Below are 19,410 nucleotides of genomic sequence, written 5' to 3'. Positions count from 1 at the left end.
ATCCCAACTCTTAGAACACACCGATCAAAGTGCTAACACAGAGACAATTACTAAGCTCCTACTAAGCACCGTGTGCTGGTTGGTACTGGGAGAAAGGTGCAGCCCCTTCCTGCCGTGATGCCCAAGCCCTGGCCTTCTACTCAACAGTGATCAGTACCAAAGGAAGAGTTCACTCCAGATGTGTCTGAGGCTACAAGACTTCCCGGAGCAGGGCTCCCAGAGCACGCCATGACCAAGGCGGAGGCCCCTGGATGGTGTGCTGCTGCGCTGACTACCATGCATGAGCTTCCAGACAGCGCCCTCAGAACACCAATGGGGAAGACAGTTCACTTCCGGCGGGGTGCTCAGTCTTCCTGGACTGGCTGTTACCTTCAGGTAATAAGGGAAAGATGAAAAAATTATTCAGAAACTACGCCCCAGCCACTGAACAGTATCAAAACCCTGTAAATGTCAGATATAAATCCTATGGCTTCTTTTTTTTAAAATCTTTATTGTTGAAAGTATTATAATTGTCCCCTTTTTTTCCCCATTGACTCCTTCTAGCTTGCCCCGCCCTCCACTCCAGGCCTTCACCACACTGTTGTCTGTGTCCCTGGTTATGCATATATGCATACAAGTTCTCCTAGGGCTTCTAGAGCACTAATTACACTGCCCTCCAGGCAAATATGTAGAGGACATGGCCAGAGAGCGTGCTCTCAGTGGAGTGGGAACGAAGGCATATTGCAGTCATGGCAGCTGTCTTTGGGAGGTTCAGAGATTCTTCTGGGAGGGGTAGGACAGCTGCACACTCCCCTCCTGAGTTCTGCAGGCTGCAGGGCTTTGCTAAGTCAGAGGGGGAAAGTTATAACCTCATTTGGGCATTAGAAATGAAATCACTGATATTGTCATGTTCGGCCTCTTACCCAAAATACAAACAAAACTTAGGTAGTTTTTCCATGTGAGAAAAATAGCTGAGTTATCAAATCCTGTGAGGAACAAAAGCTTCAGATTAATCAATAATACAAGCCGACTCTGTCTTAGTGAATTAGGCCCAAGAGCTAGAAATCTTTCCCGAAGTTAAGAGGATTCCACTGCACCAAAGCTGAGGATCTTTCCACTGAATCTGGCCCTATTGAAAAAGAAGCATTAGTGATGTAAAAGGTATTTTCTGTGTCCTGTATTATTGTTTTCCTCTTAATCCGACTATATGTAACTCTTGGGGCAGACAGAGAAGTAGGGAAAGAGAGTGTTAAGCTTTGCACATAAAAGGTATACCTTCAGAAACAGAAAAGTCCATTTTCAATTCAGCACTTTATAAACTAAACAGCCCCCAAACCTCAACCTTTAACAAGCTGTCTGCCCTTAATATTGAAAACCAAAATTACTTTCTATTTTCATCGATGAAAAGCAAGCTTTAACTTGTAAATGGATTTTTTTCCAGAATTCTTTATAAACCACCGAAAATGGATGTTTTTAATGGAAGCCCACTTCGTTCCCCATAAAGCTAATTTTGGCTGAATAATTCCTTTCAGACAGCAGCAAGCATTGTTCTCCTCTCGGCTCCTGTATAATTAATACCCAGATACAAATATATTCTTCTCTATTTTGGGGGGGAGAAAAAGTGAGTAAAATAAAAGGGGAGGTGATACTAGTGTAAATGAATTTTCTAATACATTTCCCCACTAGAGAGAAAGATAAATTAAATGTGCAATAAAAATTTAATAGCGAGCAGTGATTGCACTATAGGAACCCTGATAGAAATAAGCATAATGGCATAATAAATTTTCTTGTGTGAGGAATGATTGTCTGGAGCTTTAAGCTTTGATAATTCTTGTAAATCTTATTCATTTGTTAGCAATTAATAATATTAAATGGCTCCACATCTCCCTAGATAAACATCGGCAATCTTTCAAATCATTGTTGAAGAAATGCTTTGTCTCATGCACGCCACTACAGCTTTTCCTAAAATTTCTAAGAGAGGTGTACGAGCGCTGTTCCAAGGAGGACTAACAGCAATTTAATCTTTAAGTTGATATAAATGATTCAACAAATATTGTTAAACCCCACATTGTGCTTAGCAGAGACAGCTATCTGTCCATCAAAATCCCTGTTGGCCCTCTCAAGTACAGACTTGTGTCTGGAGGCTGGCTGCCCAGGAAAGGACTACTACATGCCCCTGACTCTGGTGTGGGCATATGGCTCATCTCTCCCACAACACTGATTGCAAATGATCTTTGTATTTGTGAGCCAAATTTTAAGAATGAGATACAGCTCCTCTAGGCTCCTTCAGCTTCTGCAAGCTTGAGGTGGGAGGCAACAAAGTCTTAGGGAGGGAAGAACTACACACTAACAAAAAATCTGGTCCTGAATTCACATGCTTATGAACAGGAACACCAAGCTTGGTGAAATGAGTAAAATATAGGATATAAGGTCGATTGCTTCATGTCACTTTATAGCTGAGGGTCTATTTGGTACAGCATTTTGGCCCTGCCTAATACAATAGTGTCCTTGTAGACTTCATGAGGCCCATAAAGAAGTAGAACCCACTGCATTCCTTACAAAAATTAATTTTACTCTGAGGAAGCTAAGTCATGCAAAAAAGTGAAATAATACAAAATATGTAATGCTGTAATGTTTTAAGAGATACCAGAGGACAATAGAAGAGTAATAAATAATTGGCATCCACACTAAATGCTACAGCTTCAAAGGAAAAAAACATAAACATTTTTAAAGTATATTCATTCATGCAGAAATGGTAGTTCCACTGCTGAGAGCTACAGCTCAAGATATATTGCCTATAGTAATAAAATCATTTATGATGGGGTTTGCTCTTCTGGGAAATTCTTCACATGGGCAAATAAACCTAAAGCTCCTGGTGTCTGCATCTCTTTTAGATGTTTTGCAGTCCTTGTTTCCACTGGTTCCAGGATATTTGTCTGTTGTTGTAAGCTTAGTGTTTTGTTTTGTGTTTAATGTCTATCTTGGACCTGACCAAGACCACTCATACACTTATTTTCTACTAGAGGCCCGGTGCGCAAAAATTTGTGCACTCGGGGGGGAGGGGGTCCCTCAGCCCGGCCTGTGCCCTCTCCCAGTCTGGGACCCCTCAGGAGATAACGACCTGCTGGCTTAAACCTGCTTCCGGGTGGCAGAGGGCAGGCCCAATCCCTAGGTGCAGCCCCTGGTCAGGCTCAGAGCAGGGCCGATTGGGGAGTTGGGGCGCCGCCCCCTGTCATGCACAGAGCAGGGCAGATTGGGAGGTTGCGATGCCACCCTCAGTCACGCTCAGGGTAGGGCCGATTGGGGGGTTGGGGCACTGCCCCCGTCACACTCAAGGCAGGGTCGATGGGACGGTTGCGGTGCCACCCCCTGTCACACACAGAGCAAGGCCCATCAGGGGGTTGGGGAGCTCCCCCCTGTCACGCACAGAGTAGGGCCGATAGGGGAGTTGGGGCACCGCCCCCTGTCACACACAGAGCAAGGCCCATCAGGGGGTTGGGGAGCTCCCCCCTGTCACGCACAGAGTAGGGCCGATAGGGGAGTTGGGGCACCGCCCCCTGTCACACACAGAGCAAGGCCCATCAGGGGGTTGGGGAGCTCCCCCCTATCAGGCACAGAGCAGGGCTGATCAGGGGGTTGGGGCGCCTTCCCCTGTCACGAACAGAGCAGGGCGGATAGGGAGGTTGTGGCCTCGCCCCCTGTCACATACAGAGCTGCAGAGCAACAGGGGGTTTGGGCGCTGCCCCCTGTCACGCTGATCCCGGTGCCGGGAGGCCTCGCGGCTCCTCTGATCCCGGTGCTGGGAGGCATATTACCCTTTTACTATGTAGAATAGAGGCCTGGTGCATGGGTAGGGGCTGGCTGGTTTGCCCTGAAGGGTGTCCTGGATCAGGGTGGGGGTCCCCACTGGGGTGCCTGGCCAGTCTGGGTGAGGGGCTGAGGGCTGTTTTCAGGCTGGTGGGTGACTGAAGCTCCCAACCGCTCCTTTTTTTCTTTTTTTTTAATTCTGGGCCAAGGCCTCTGCTGCTGAAAGCAGGTATCTGGTTTGTTTCGGTTCTATAATCGAAACACTGTATCATCTCCAGCTCTGAGATCCTGGCCGGCTGAAAGCTGGTTTCTAGGGTTTTGTTTAGCTTCTATATTTGTTACAATGTTTCAAACTGCCAGCTCAGAGGCCGGCAAGGCAGGCGGGGGACGTTGGAGTCCTCCTTCACTGAAGCAAGCAAGCCTCATGTTCGCTTCCAGCTGCCTGGCTGCCGGCCGCCATCTTGGCTGGCAGTTAATTTTCATATTGCCCTGATTAGCCAATGGGAAGGGTAGCGGCCGTATGCTAATTACCATGTTTCTCTTTTATTAGATAGGATAGTTTTCTTAAAATAACACATTGCCCATTAATGTAAAGGATTTCTATCATTATGCAGGAAGTAAACTTATAAATTCCAGCTAAAGAGAATCAGTTCAAATTCCAGCACAAATTAGAAAAGATTATTCCAGAAATAAGCAAGATGTATTCATATTTTTAAACTATGCATGAGTGTTCTATTTGTTAGACACTCATGCATAGTTTAAATGATGGGGGTGCAATGATGAGCAAAGCAGCATGCCCATACCCTTTGCCACTTATATTCTAATGAGACTCCTTGTAAAAGATGAGTGCCCAAGGACAAATGGCCTTACTTTCCAAAGGGAATTATTTACTGGCGGTTTTCATGACTAGCAGACTTGGATGATAGAGGTTTTCAGTGGGAGGCATTCAGATGTTGGAGGTTCTTAGTCAACCACTCAAAATATGAGCTTTACAGTGGAAACTTGTGGTGGCTGGAAACAAGCAGAACAAAGACACTTACATAACTGGGAGGCAGGATAGGTGAGAGAGCCACACAGGGAGCCAGGGCCCCTTCAGGAATCCACAGGTGGGGACTAGAGAATTAGAGGAGATTAATCAGCTTAACCAAAGGGGAGGGGCCTACTAAAAGCTCTATTCTATGGAGTGGGCCACAGGGAAGCCATGTGCTTGGGACTTACAGATACCAAAGACTCAACCCTAAACCCAGAAACAAGGCCTGTTGGAACATGCAAACCCAGTGTGTTTATTTGGGGGATGGGAGTAGGGGAGGAAACCAAAGCTCTCATCAGTTCTGGTCGAACTACTTGACCTAAGCCTGGGAGTGTGACTGATTCTCTATTCGACAGAAATAGTAAGGAATGGAGGGTCTTCACACACGCCTACGAGCTACATAACCTTGGGAAGGCCACTCCAATCTTTGAGTTCATCAGTCAAGTGAGGATAATAACATGGACCTGGTAAGGCGGTTGTGAAATTAAATAGAAGAACTGGTTTTGAGCACATAGCTTGCTTCCTGAACTATGCTGGCTGCCTAATCAATGTGTCTCCCCGCCCCCCCCCTTTTCCTTCTAGTCTTGAAATTATATAATTCTTTCTCCCTGAAAAGCTTCAAATTCTTTTCACTTTCATTTCCAGCTGGGAAACTTTAATTCATCTCTGAGGAAATTAAATGGCACTTATTGATCCTTGGAACTGAAATGTGTCATTAGCTTCGATCAAAGTGCATCTCCTTAAATGGCTGTAAGGAACAATCCCCCTTCAGAATCAGTCACCCAGTGTGACCAGCTTGGAAGCCCACCTATTTTTTCTCCCTTCCTGCTGGCGACCCTGAATTAAGATCTCATGCATTCTGAGAGTTCATTCATATTTGGAGGGTCTTCTGTAAGCTGCACCTGAATATCTAGTCAATGCAGAACCCTAGGAAGAACAAAGACATTCTCTTACATTCATTCCGAATATGGAGAAAGCCTGAAACTCTCATGTGTTCCTTTCTTCCTTGAGCCAGAAAGTCTCTCATTCAGCAAGCATATTTCCCTCCTGACTAAGAGTCACCAGGCTTGCACCAAATAAAAATATGTTGGCATCACAACAATCACAGCAGATACAGTTCTGCCATTTAGCCTTCAAGCTCCTTTCAAATAAAAAAAATATATATGGTCCAGACACATCTCTCCCAAACAATTCATTCCCATGAGAATAAGTAAAAGGTCCTAACGCATTTTCAATTACAAACAATGTTTCCTATATTTAGATAAGTTGATTTATATCTGAGTCCAAAAATTCAAGAGGATCTGACATCTCTCCTCCCTAGCAAAATTTTGTTTTTCAAAAAATCTTGTCCTCAAAATTTCTTGCCCATCTCTCAGAAATAGGCTCTTCAGTTCAAGATTGCCAGCCACATAAATGTTTATTTTCATACTTGAAAACTGTCTGATTCACTTTGTCATTGCATGGCTTTGCTTTTAAAGGGTCTATCTAGGGTGCATACCATAAAATCAAACAATCATGTTGTCATTCAATATTAGAAAAATGGTCATTAATAGTTATACTAATCTTCTTAAACCACTTGCCTTATAATTTCTCCAAGTCTATTGGATCTGAGTTTGTCTATATCATCTAATTTGATAATAATCACTTGATATCTTAGTAAGTCATTTGAACTTAATGTACTTTTATATGAATTAAGTTTCTTTTTTATCTTAAGACTTAGGTAGACAGTTATCTAAGGACAATGTGAAGTCAGGAGCAGAAAAAATCAAAAGCCTTGGGAAATGTCCCCCAAAATACACAGAGAATCAGAGGGGGGGGGGAATGGTTACTTAAGAGAAAGGTTAAGGAAAAGAAAACAGTTGGCATGTTTAAAAAATGTATTTTTTCATACTGATGGTCAGAAGTAACCCAATGCTAAGCATCACAGAGAGTTTTTAAGTGAGTAGCATGATATTTCTGATTAGAGTTTTGGAAGGTGGTACATAGTTAGCATGTTAGCAGGAATTCAGGCTTTCAGGAAATTTCCACCTAGAAAGCAGAGTCATTTCATTTCTGAAGTCCTACAAAACTGTAGTCCTTCATTTCCTAAGAAATAGCTAATTTGCTAGAAGTGGGATCACTGGGTCAAATGGCAGATCCATATTTAATTTTTTGAGGAAACTCCATACTGTTTTCCATAATGGTTGCACCAGTCTACATTCCCACCAGCAGTGTACTAGGGTTCCCTTTTCTCCACATCCTCACCAACACTTGTCATTTGTTGATGATAGCCATTCTGACAGGTATGAGATGGTACCTCACTGTCATTTTAATTTGCATCTCTCAGATGATTAGTGACTTTGAGCATTTTTTCATATGTATCTTGGCCATCTGTATGTCCTCTTTGGAGAAGTGTCTATTCAGGTCCTTTGCCCATTTTTAAATTAGATTGTTTATCTTCCTTTTTTAAGTTCTATTCAGGTCCTTTGCCCATTTCTTAATTAGATTGTTTATCTTCCTTTTTTAAGTTGAATGAGTTCCTTATATATTTTGGGTATTAACCCTTTATCAGATATATCATTGGCAAATATGTTCTCCCATACAGTGGGCTCTCTTTTTGTTTTGTTGATGCTTTATTTTGCTGTGCAGAAGCTTTTTATTTTTATGTAGCCTAGAAATATAACATTTAGGGATTGAAAAAGGCAGATTGTTGTGTGAAACCTTATCAAAGTCAATTTCAGGTGTACCTGTAATGTTTCTTTTTGGTTGTAACTGGCACTTCAAAACTCTTCATGCTGTGTTAAAGTCTTGGTTGAAAGGGAATTAGAAGATATCAGGACCCTCCCTTGGTGGGTCACTCAGCACCATTGACCAAGGACACAGGGAAGGGAAGCAGCAGTAAGAACAAGGAGGGTCTTCAAGGAGGGGTGGTAGGGAGGTGAGTATAGTTCTTCAAGATTTGACAGATGGGAAAATGGAACCTCAGAGATTTGGAGAAGGAAGAGAGTTGAAACATAACTGAGACAGGATTTGAACCTGGGTTTTCTTGGCTCAAAGTGCTGAGCTCCTTCACTGATGAGTCATAAAACACAAAAGTCATAGTACCTTTGTGTTTTATGACTCAATTGCCTGATATAAGACATTATAAAAGTGACCTAACTCATTACCTAACTGATTTGGGTCAAATTAAAGGGGGAGGGCCTTCCAGATAGGCTTAGAAGCCTAAACAATACATGCCCATTAAATTGACTAGCAAACTAAATATTGATAAGTAAAGTGGACATCAAGAAAATGGAGGACGAGGAATAGAAATTAAATACATTTGGAGGATGAAAAAATTACTTCAGAAGAGAATTCTGCAGGCCACTAGTATGCATCTTAAGAACTTTCTTTGGACTTACAGAGACTTGCAAAAATGGGCAGAAGTGACATGTCCAAATGCCCATCATTATTACTATTAATTTTTCTTGCTACTCCCTCCCTTTTACTGTATTCTGCCTGAAATTACCTGCAGAATATGGGTCAACAGGATTGTGGACAGGACTGATGGAAATAAAACAACAGGATGCAAATATTATTTATGAACTAGCATGTGAAAAGTGAGGGAGACCGTTACATTGACAGAAGACAACACAACATGCTCCCAGATGGAGGAACAGGCTCCCCAGGTCTCCAGTGTAGATGCAGGTACTGCATCCCACATGATGTAAACATTTCACCAAGTGCAAAGAGATCACACTTTTCACTCACATGGAATTGGTATGGGTGTGAAGGGAGGGAATTTTTTACACTCTCCTGTCCAATGCCCATATCCCTCTTTCAACATACCTCAACTGAAGATTTTTGTTCAGTATGTCCTTTTACTACATCAAAGAATTGCTACAAAACCACCCCAGTATGAATTTGATTGAATGAATCTAAGATCTTTTTAAAATAAATATCATCTCTTAAGAAGTCCAAGGACGGGCTTATTGTAGGCCTATTTTTACAAACCACATGAAGTACATATTAATACTTCTAGATAGCTAAAGTTGGGGATTCCAACTCTGGCTAGCCTGAAAAATGTTCTTTTTGAAAATATAATTAGAAGAGTCACCCGGTCTTCAGTTTGATTGTTTTTAGGCTTTGACCTTTCTGATGTCCCCAGCTGGTCTAATGAAGCTAGGAGGTGAAGGCCTAATTACACTATCTACCTTTGACCCACTATAAGGAATGCAGCAGCAGCCAGAGCTAGTAAAAGGGCTTCCGCACTGCTCAGTTATGACCTATACTTAACACTTAAAAGAAACTTTGCAGACTGGTGATGGAGAAAATATGTAATAAAAACACTACTCTGAATTAAGTAGTGTTTTTAATGAATGTATTAATATTTGACAAAGGAAGCAAGAACATACAATGGGGCAAAGATAATCTATTCAATAAATGGTGTTGGGGAAATTGCTTGCACAGATACATGCAAAAAATGAAACTAGACCACCTTCTTATACCATACACAAGAATAAATTCAAAATGGATTAAAGACTTAAATGTTAGAATCAAAACCATAAAAATCCTATAAGAAAACATAGGTAGTAAAACCTCAGACATTTTTCATAGCAATATTTTTCTGATATATCTCTTCAGGCAATGGAAATAAGAAAAAATAAGTAAATGGGATTACATCAAACTAAAAAGTATTTGGACAGCAAAGGAAACCATTAACAAAATGAAAAGATGACCCAATGGTACATCTGATAAGGGGTTTATGTCCAAAAATTATAAAGAACTTATACACCAAAAAAGCAAACAATCCAATTTAAATAAGAGTCCAAGGATTGGGCTTATTGTAGGCCTATTTTTACAAACCACATGAAGTACATATTAATACTTCTAGATAGCTAAAGTTGGGGATTCCAACTCTGGCTAGCCTGAAAAATGTTCTTTTTGAAAATATAATTAGAAGAGTCACCCGGTCTTCAGTTTGATTGTTTTTAGGCTTTGACCTTTCTGATGTCCCCAGCTGGTCTAATGAAGCTAGGAGGTGAAGGCCTAATTACACTATCTACTTTTGACCCACTATAAGGAATGCAGCAGCAGCCAGAGCTAGTAAAAGGGCTTCCGCACTGCTCAGTTATGACCTATACTTAACACTTAAAAGAAACTTTGCAGACTGGTGATGGAGAAAATATGTAATAAAAACACTACTCTGAATTAAGTAGTGTTTTTAATGAATGTATTAATATTTGACAAAGGAAGCAAGAACATACAATGGGGCAAAGATAATCTATTCAATAAATGGTGTTGGGGAAATTGCACAGATACAAGCAAAAAAATGAAACTAAACCACCTTCTTATACCATACACAAGAATAAATTCAAAATGGATTAAAGACTTAAATGTTAGAATCAAAACCATAAAAATCCTATAAGAAAACATAGGTAGTAAAACCTCAGACATTTCTCATAGCAATATTTTTCTGATATATCTCTTCAGGCAATGGAAATAAGAAAAAATAAGTAAATGGGATTACATCAAACTAAAAAGTATTTGGACAGCAAAGGAAACCATTAACAAAATGAAAAGATGACCCAATGGTACATCTGATAAGGGGTTTATGTCCAAAAATTATAAAGAACTTATACACCAAAAAAGCAAACAATCCAATTTAAAAATGGGCAAAGGACCTGAATAGACACTTCTCCACATACAGATAGCCCATAGACAGATGAAAAGATGTGCAACATCATTAATTATCCACAGTCTGGGAGCTCTTGGGGGATGTTTGACTAATGGCTTAGGCCCAGCTCATGGTTCGACTGATGGCTTCTGGTTGAGCGGCATTCCCCCCTGGGAGCGCACTGACCACCAGGAGGCAGCTCCGGCATTGAGCATCTGCCCCCTGGTGGTCAGTGCACATCATAGTGACCAGTCATTCTGCCATTTGGTTGATTTGCATATTAGCCTTTTATTATATAGCATTGGTAAATACTGCATGTGTGTGATATGTTATTTATTTAATCTATAGTAATGCTTCTGTTTATGTGATGTTCATTGCAGTATTATTTACAATAGCCAAGATTTGGAAGCAGCCCAAGTGTCTATTAGTAGACATATAGTATAAAAAAGGCTGTGGTACATTTACACAAAGGAATATTACTTGACTAAAAAAAAGAAGAAGAAGAAGAAGAAGAAGGAAATCTTACCCTTTGTGACCACATGGATGGACCTGGAGAATATTATGCTATGTGACATAAACCAGTCTGAGAAAGACAAGTACCATATGATTTTACTCATATGTAGAATCTAATGAACAAAGTAAACTAGCAAACAAAATAAAAACAGATTCATATAGACAAAAAACAGACTGACAGCTGTCAGAGGGGAGGCGGGTTGGAGGGCTGGGTGAAAAGGTGAAGGAATTAAGCAAAAAAGATACTCATAGATACAGACAAGAGTATGGTGATTACCAGAGGGAAATGGGGTAGTAGGAGGTAGAAGAATGTTAAGGGAGCATAAATGGAGATGAAAGAGACTTGCATTAGGGTAGTGAACACACAATAGAATATACAGATGATGTATGATAGAATTGTTCACCTGAAGTCTATATAATTTTATTAACCAATGTCACCCCAATAAATTTAATTTAAAAATAAAATAAATTTATTGGCTAAAAAATAAAAAGTATTTATGTGCATACTAGAGGCCCAAAATTCCTGCACTAGGGGTGGGGGGGGTCCTCAACCCAGCCTGTACCCTCTCCCAGTCTGGGAGCTCTTGGGGGATGTTTGACTAATGGCTTAGGCCCAGCTCATGGTTCGACTGATGGCTTCTGGTTGAGCGGCATTCCCCCCTGGGAGCGCACTGACCACCAGGAGGCAGCTCCGGCATTGAGCATCTGCCCCCTGGTGGTCAGTGCACATCATAGTGACCAGTCATTCTGCCATTTGGTTGATTTGCATATTAGCCTTTTATTATATAGCATTGGTAAATACTGCATGTGTGTGATATGTTATTTATTTAATCTATAGTAATGCTTCTGTTTATGTGTATTTCTGGGATCTGTGGCTAAACAATAGATGCCCATCAAATAGATTAACAAACCAAAGATTGATAATGAAATTAGACATCAAGAAACAGGAATCATTGACTTGCTTGGGAGACCAAATACTCAGATTCTAATCTTGGCATCAATGCTACTGGCAGAGAAGAAAGTGCAGTAGCTTCACATCTCTGGAGTGGCTTCCCTTTCTTCATCTATAAAATAAGGCAATTCAAATAGGTTAATGTTTTCCAAGTGTTTTTCATGAATTTCTCGCCTGCCACACCGGAAGTGTTTATTGAAGAGTGAGCCTTTCTGGATCCATTCAGCACTTGGTCTATAATCTCTGGGAAAGGGATCCAGAATGCCTCACTTGTAGCAAATTCCCTCAGTGTCAGAGACATACTAACGTTTGAGAACCACTTGTTTCAGGTAGTTCCTGAGGTCCAAGAAGAAGAAGAAGGAAATCTTACCCTTTGTGACCACATGGATGGACCTGGAGAATATTATGCTATGTGACATAAACCAGTCTTGCAGTAGCTTCACATCTCTGGAGTGGCTTCCCTTTCTTCATCTATAAAATAAGGCAATTCAAATAGGTTAATGTTTCATATGATTTTACTCATATGTAGAATCTAATGAACAAAGTAAACTAGCAAACAAAATAAAAACAGATTCATAGTCTATCCATCCAACTGACTACATGAACAAGGTAAATTCAAGCAATTTGTCCCAGATAAGTTAGGTCACCTTTATAATGCTTTAGATTTATGTCAGGCAACTGAGATGTAAAACAGAAATACGATGACGATAGACAAAAAACAGACTGACAGCTGTCAGAGGGGAGGCGGGTTGGAGGGCTGGGTGAAAAGGTGAAGGAATTAAGCAAAAAAGATACTCATAGATACAGACAAGAGTATGGTGATTACCAGAGGGAAATGGGGTAGTAGGAGGTAGAAGAATGTTAAGGGAGCATAAATGGAGATGAAAGAGACTTGCATTAGGGTAGTGAACACACAATAGAATATACAGATGATGTATGATAGAATTGTTCACCTGAAGTCTATATAATTTTATTAACCAATGTCACCCCAATAAATTTAATTTAAAAATAAAATAAATTTATTGGCTAAAAAATAAAAAGTATTTATGTGCATACTAGAGGCCCAAAATTCCTGCACTAGGGGTGGGGGGGGTCCTCAACCCAGCCTGTACCCTCTCCCAGTCTGGGAGCTCTTGGGGGATGTTTGACTAATGGCTTAGGCCCAGCTCATGGTTCGACTGATGGCTTCTGGTTGAGCGGCATTCCCCCCTGGGAGCGCACTGACCACCAGGAGGCAGCTCCGGCATTGAGCATCTGCCCCCTGGTGGTCAGTGCACATCATAGTGACCAGTCATTCTGCCATTTGGTTGATTTGCATATTAGCCTTTTATTATATAGCATTGGTAAATACTGCATGTGTGTGATATGTTATTTATTTAATCTATAGTAATGCTTCTGTTTATGTGTATTTCTGGGATCTGTGGCTAAACAATAGATGCCCATTAAATAGACTAACAAACCAGCAATTGATAACGAAAGTGGACATCAAGAAACAGGAATCATTGACTTGCTTGGGAAACCAAATACTCGGATTCTAGTCTTGGCATCAATGCTACTGGCAGAGAAGAAAGCGCAGTAGCTTCACATCTCTGGAGTGGCTTCCCTTTCTTCATCTATAAAATAAGGCAATTCAAATAGGTTAATGTTTTCCAAGTGTTTTTCATGAATTTCTCGCCTGCCACACCTGAAGTGTTTATTGAAGAGTGAGCCTTTCTGTATCCATTCAACACTTGGTTTATAATCTCTGGGAAAGGGATCCAGAATACCTCACTTGTAGCAAATTCCCTCAATGTCAGAGACGTACTAACGTTTGAGAACCTCTTATTTCAGGTAGTTCTTGAGGTCCCTTCTGTCTTTGACATCACATGATGACAAGGACAGAACCACCATGTCTATCCATCCAACTGACTACATGAACAAGGTAAATTTAAGCAATTTGTCCCAGATAGGTTAGGTCACCTTCATAATGCTTTAAATTTATGTCAGGCAACTGAGATGTAAAACATAGAAATACTATGACTTCAGTGAAGGAGCTCAGCATTTTAAGTCAAAATAACCTAGGTCCAAATCCTGCCTCAGTTATGCCAACTTTCTTCTTTCCTCAAAATCCTGAGCTTCCATTAGTATGTATTATGATAACAGTGCCTTTATTTTAAGTAGTATGATTCCAAAAGTTTCTACAAAGGAGAGCTTAGGAGAGGCATTGTGGTTGGAAATGCAGCTGGAGGGGTGTGGGGGGCAATAACACGGTATTGATATGTCACCCCAATAAATTTAATTTAAAAATAAAATAAATTTATTGGCTAAAAAATAAAAAGTATTTATGTGCATACTAGAGGCCCAAAATTCCTGCACTAGGGGTGGGGGGGGTCCTCAACCCAGCCTGTACCCTCTCCCAGTCTGGGAGCTCTTGGGGGATGTTTGACTAATGGCTTAGGCCCAGCTCATGGTTCGACTGATGGCTTCTGGTTGAGCGGCATTCCCCCCTATTTCATTTGCCTCACAAGGTCTATTTGAGGTGCCTTTGGAAAAGGTGGGTGTGGGGGGGAACTGATGGAGATCTACTGCCACTACTCATATGATTATTATGAGAATTAGTAGAAAATATGGATTTTGCATAGCAGAATGTCTGACACATTAAAAAAAGCAAAGAATAACTTCTCATTAAGTTGAACTATATAAAATTGGTGGTGTTCTACTGTTTTTGACTGTCAAAAATGGCAATTCCTTATGGTTTCAACATGATATAATTTAATATTGTAATCACAGTATGACACAATCTGTCCATTTCTCCCAAATTATTCAGATCCTTTCAAGTAAGAAAAAAGGGGAGTGAGGTATACTGACATTACAGTATAATGATTTTCCTTTTTTCATACCAATTTTTTTCTTTTAATGAAAATTCAAAAGGCTTCACCTCAAGTCACACTCCAATCACTTTTCTGAGTAATGATGTGATAAAAAGTGAGGCAGCAGGTGGGAGTTTTGATAGAAAACACCCAGGAGGAAGTCAGAGGAGGGATTTCTATGCCTCATTCTATTATTATAGCAGGCTATCGTCCTTCTTGTAGAGCACACCATTTCTGTGACTTTAATTATGACCAGAAACGCTCCCGATCAGATGTTAAATTGGCTCTTAGACTTCATTCAGTACTTAAAAAGTCACAGAATCTCTGCCTGTTGGTAATGGATAGCTCTGTATTTCCTTCCCTTAGAGGCTGCCTTATAAACAAGAACTAGTCATCTGGAATGTAAAAATAATTGATGTACCTACCTAAGCTATTAATAGTATGTTACTTACTAGATGAGGTATCAATCTAATTTAATTTGCTAATTTCACATTCATGTTTTATCTAATAGCTAAAATGATCAACAAATCATTTTGACTTTCAGATGTCTATACTTTATGTTTTTAAATGTTGTGGGTGTGTATGTCTTCATTGAAATTTATTTCCTGTAGGGTCTCCTAGAATAATACCTGGAGAGCTTTCTAAAGGAAAGACTGTAAAGGCAAGTTTCCCTAGTGATAACCACTCCCGTAGAATGTCTCACCCAGCAAACATAACATTTTGCCTCTGCTTGAATCCAAATATCAGGGTGTCACAGAAGAAGATGAGAACCAAGACAGAGAAATATAAGCCTAAATATTTTATTAGAATCTCAGAATCTTAAATAATCCAAGTTTAACTACATGCAGCCATGATCATTAGTATTGGTTGATAATGATCCATTAATTTAAATGTTCTATCTCTCAAGTGACAGAGGGAAGCGCAGAAGAAAGCATTATTTTAAAAGCAGATGTGGTAAGGGGTTTCTTGTGCATCTCCTGTTTATTTTGTTGTTTTGTTTAATTGAAATAGAATGAAGGGAAGAAAAAAAAGCAAAGAATAACTTCTCATTAAGTTGAACTGTATAAAATTGGTGGTGTTCTACTGTTTTTGACTGTCAAAAATGGCAATTCCTTATGGTTTCCACATGATATAATTTAATATTGTAATCACAGTATGACACAATCTGTCCATTTCTCCCAAATTATTCAGATCCTTTTCAAGTAAGAAAAAAGTGAGTGAGGTATTACTGACATTACAGTATAATGATTTTCCTTTTTTCATACCAATTTTTTTCTTTTAATGAAAATTCAAAAGGCTTCACCTCAAGTCACACTCCAATCACTTTTCTGAGTAATGATGTGATAAAAAGTGAGGCAGCAGGTGGGAGTTTTGATAGAAAACACCCAGGAGGAAGTCAGAGGAGGGATTTCTATGCCTCATTCTATTATTATAGCAGGCTATCGTCCTTCTTGTAGAGCACACCATTTCCGTGACTTTAATTATGACCAGAAACGCTCCCGATCAGATGTTAAATTGGCTCTTAGACTTCATTCAGTACTTAAAAAGTCACAGAATCTCTGCCTGTTGGTAATGAATAGCTCCGTATTTCCTTCCCTTAGAGGCTGCCTTATAAACAAGAACTAGTCATCTGGAATGTAAAAATAATTGATGTACCTACCTAAGCTATTAATAGTATGTTACTTACTAGATGAGGTATCAATCTAATTTAATTTGCTAATTTCACATTCATGTTTTATCTAATAGCTAAAATGATCAACAAATCATTTTGACTTTCAGATGTCTATACTTTATGTTTTTAAATGTTGTGGGTGTGTATGTCTTCATTGAAATTTATTTCCTGTAGGGTCTCCTAGAATAATACCTGGAGAGCTTTCTAAAGGAAAGACTGTAAAGGCAAGTTTCCCTAGTGATAACCACTCCCGTAGAATGTCTCACCCAGCAAACATAACATTTTGCCTCTGCTTGAATCCAAATATCAGGGTGTCACAGAAGAAGATGAGAACCAAGACAGAGAAATATAAGCCTAAATATTTTATTAGAATCTCAGAATCTTAAATAATCCAAGTTTAACTACATGCAGCCATGATCATTAGTATTGGTTGATAATGATCCATTAATTTAAATGTTCTATCTCTCAAGTGACAGAGGGAAGCACAGAAGAAAGCATTATTTTAAAAGCAGATGTGGTAAGGGGTTTCTTGTGCATCTCCTGTTTATTTTGTTGTTTTGTTTAATTGAAATAGAATGAAGGGAAGAGAGAATTTTTCACCTGAATTTTTCTCTACCTGCACCCCTGACTTGATGTCTGGGTCAGACCTTAGAAACTCCTATGAGACTCAATTTCTGTGTTTTTCAGAGTCTGATGTAAGTGAGGAAAGAATGCTGAGCTGAACTAAAAAAAAAAATGAACAATGGGCTTGGAACCATGATTGGAGCTCTTAAATTTCCTTTGATTTGATTCAGCTTGACATGTCTAAGCGACATGATGTGGTGAAGAGAATGGGAGAAAGCAAACAAAAACCACCTCAGTTCCAGTTTCAGCTTCTGACATGAGACCAAGAAATTGAGAAAGAACAAACCTTGAAATGAGAGATGGAAGCATCTAGGCAGGCTAACTCTGAGCGGTAACCACAGAGACTAGGAGGTGGAAGTCTTGGCATCTTCAGACACTGAAAGGAAGATGCATTGAGGTTGGTCTCATGGAAAACGTGGGGCTCAGGCTCGTCACTGGTAAAACTAGTTCAGGAGGCTAGAGAAGTGGTAAGTAAATTACACCCAGAAGGCCAAATCCTGTCACACACATTTTTGTTTATTTATTTGTTTGTTTCTTTTGGGTTTTTTGTTTTGGATGTGAGTGTTTTTTGCTTTGTTTTTTTCATTTCTACTGGGTAGTACTTGACAGATAAAATTGTAAGATATTAAAGTGTGCAGTAGCGTGATTTGATATACGTATACATTGTGAAAGTTTTCCCATCATTAAGTTAATTAACATGCTCATCACCAAACATATTTACCTTTCTTATATTTTTGTGAGAAACTTAAGTTTTACTCTCTTAGAAAATTTCAATTAAATAATATAATATGGTGACTGCAGTCACCACCATGTTACATATTATATTCTTAGTCCTTATTTATCTTATAAGTAAAATTTTGTAGCCATTTAATAATCTCTTCCTGTTTCCCCCACCTCCGAGTCCCTGGAAACCACCATTCTATTCTGTGCTTCTATGAGTTCAACTATTTGATTCTCCTAAGAATTTCATGAAGCCTTCTCACCAAGGGTTCCCACACCGGAATTTCCAGGAAGAAATAGTTTCTTAATGCAGATTTCCCAAATGGAGCAGCATATTGTATGGGATCTATGAATTCTGACTGTTGGTACTTGTATACTTTGGATTTCCCAGAGAGTAGGTAATCAGTCAGCCAGATCAAACCCTGGAAATTCTGATGAGTGAGCTTGACCAGCAGTTATGGACCAGTTCTACATGAAAGATGGTGTTACTGCAAAGGATGTCACTCGTGAGAGTGGAATTCGTGACCTGATAGCAGGTTCTGTCATTGATGCCACAATGTTCAGTCCGTGTGGATATTCAATGAATGGCATGAAATCAGATGGAACTTATTGGACCATTCACATCACTCCAGAACCAGAATTTTCTTACATTAGTTTTGAAACAAACTTAAGTCAGACCTCTTATGAGGGCCTAATCAGGAAAGTTGTGGAAGTCTTCAAGCCAGGAAAATGTGTGACCACCTTGTTTGTAAACCAGAGTTCTAAATGTCACACAGTGCTTTCTTCGCCCCAGAAGATTGGAGGTTTTAAATGTCTTGATTGCCAGAGTGTTATGTTCAATGATTACAACTTTGTTTTTACCTGTTTTGCTAAGAAGCAGCAACAGTAGCAGAGTTGATTAAGAAAAATGAAGAAAAAACGCAAAAAGGAAACATATAAAAGAAGGTGGTGGCTGCTTTTTAGATATTGATTCCAGGGGCCATGCTTTCCATAACCACCACCTTGTAGTTGCAGAAAGCCCCAGATGTAATGATAGTGTAATCATTTTGAATTGTATGCATTGTTATATCAAAGAGTTAGAAATCTCTCCTAAATACTCTCTTCCGTGTTTAGGCATCCTATGCCACTCTTGCTGTGAAATTGAAGTGCATGTAGAAAAAAACTTTTGCTATATGAAACTTTACAACACTTATGACAACAATTCAATTTGGTTTATGCACAGTGTAATATTTCTCCAGGTTTCATCCAAAACTCCCTACAGACAAGGCTTTCGTCCTCATTAGGTGTTGACCTCACCCTAACCATCCGGGACTGTTCTAGTAAATTGCTGCCAGGACGTTACCTCCAGTTACCTGCAATTTCTATAACATATTCTCTACCAATGTTATTGAAAACAATTTCTACTTCATCCAGATGTTTTTTTGCAATGGCAATTAAAGTCTTTCTTCCTCTTAAACGGATCACAGTTAACCATTTTGTGTGCTGCTATTTTAACATTATTGCTTCCCAAGTTTGTATTCCTTTAATTAATTTTGTTCCTCACCATGGTGTCTCCCCTCCAAAGCCTGCCCCAATAAAGCAATATACTGTTTGAAAATGAAAAGATGCTGAATTTTTTCAAGTGATTTC

The 19,410-nt window shown here is 39.7% G+C and overlaps 1 pseudogene; it reads left to right on the top strand.

The window, feature by feature from the left end:
* Positions 1-228: 228 nt before the first annotated feature.
* On the top strand, positions 229-18,679 carry LOC102247856 (annotated as a pseudogene).
* Positions 18,680-19,410: the final 731 nt, after the last annotated feature.

This window comes from Myotis brandtii, unplaced genomic scaffold (assembly GCF_000412655.1).
Source record: "Myotis brandtii unplaced genomic scaffold, ASM41265v1 scaffold431, whole genome shotgun sequence".
Taxonomy (NCBI): domain Eukaryota; kingdom Metazoa; phylum Chordata; class Mammalia; order Chiroptera; family Vespertilionidae; genus Myotis; species Myotis brandtii.
The sequence above is the reverse complement of the archived record's forward strand: the minus strand, read 5'-3'. Positions and strand labels throughout refer to the sequence as shown.